Raw genomic sequence first — 1,584 nt, forward strand, 5'->3', positions numbered from 1 at the left:
TCAAATGAGTTCTTATTTCGCTTGTGTGATTTTTCCCATTTTCTGGGTGTAGGGGTGTGTAATAAAACTAGTACCTTTCTCGTAAGATATCCGACTCTCACTTAATGTGATTGTATACTGGTGTTTATACAATACTCCGCATGCTCATACGACATATTCTGGCTTAACCCTTTGCGGCTTAGTGTCTCCACGGTGGAACAAATTTTTAAAAAAAAATTTACTACTGCCCGAGTAATCGTACGCTGGGACCACTAGACGGAATGCGATGTATACGTCGTGTATTTCACTTCTCACGCGATTACAAAATTCCAGGTGCAGTTATGCATATGCATAATGTATATAATACATTTGGCGCGCTCACAAGTGAATGACAGTGAGGTTATTTCTTGTTGTTAATAAAAAACATTCTTTTACCGATAAAAGGTATGTATTATGTTAATTTGTTGATAAATAGACGTATTTATGTATTACCGTATTGAGTCTTTTAGATCTACGTAGATAGCTAAGTGGTGAAATTTGATATTTTGATTGGCGGTTCCAATAGGTGCTACTATGCCGATCAGTAACTAATAGGTATGTTTTGTTACAGAATTCCAAAATGAAAAGGCGTCTTGATTTGAGTAAAATAACAAGTAATGATGCTTACGCTTTACTAACAGATATCCCATCGGATGAATCTGACGTATCCGATTTTGATGAGAACGAGGATGAAGATATCGACATGACTTTGGAGTCAGCTGTTTTAGATGAACAAAACGATATTTCAGACAATGAAAATGGTGCGCATGACAGTGATGGTGAAGACGAGGTATCAGTTGTTATTCTTGATGAGTTAAAATGGACAACCGACCCAAATAATGCCACTCAACTCCGTTCTTTCTCAGAAAACGTTGTACCAAATATTCTTGATACTTTAGAGACTCCCCTTGATTTCTGCTTTCATTTTTTTAGTGAGAACCTGTTGAACACACTTGTTTCCCAAACTAATTTATATGTAGTCCAAGAAAATAACAAAAACAACACTCCCACAACAGTTGAAGAAATAAAGTGTTTTTTGGGAATAAACCTTTTGATGTGTGTGAAAAATTTGCCCAGCTATAGAGATTTCTGGTCTGCAAATTTTGTTATCAGGGATCAATTTATTTATTCCTGTATGTCGCGTGACAGATTTGAATGGTTGCTTACTCATCTTCACATAAATGTCAATTTATTACAACCTAAGAAAGGTAATGGCAATTATGGGAAATTCTACAAAGTGAGGCCATTGCTAGAGGAACTTTCAACTACTTATAAAAGCTCATTTTATCCCATCAGGCAATAATCAATAGACTAATCGATGGTAAGGTTCAAGGGATGAAGTAGTTTACGCCAATATGCCGATGAAGGACATAAAAAGCGGATATAAGGTATGGGTACGTGCTGATCAGTCAGGATATATTTTACAAATCCAAATATACACCGAAAAAGTAAAAGATGTAAGGAAGCAAAACCTCGGGGCAAGAGTAATAAAAGATCTTACAAGAGATTTAGTTGGAAAAAATTATGAAGTTTATTTCGATAACTATTTTAATTCTATTGCATTAC

This window comes from Diabrotica undecimpunctata, chromosome 3 (genome assembly GCF_040954645.1).
Source record: "Diabrotica undecimpunctata isolate CICGRU chromosome 3, icDiaUnde3, whole genome shotgun sequence".
NCBI classification, from domain to species: Eukaryota; Metazoa; Arthropoda; class Insecta; order Coleoptera; family Chrysomelidae; genus Diabrotica; species Diabrotica undecimpunctata.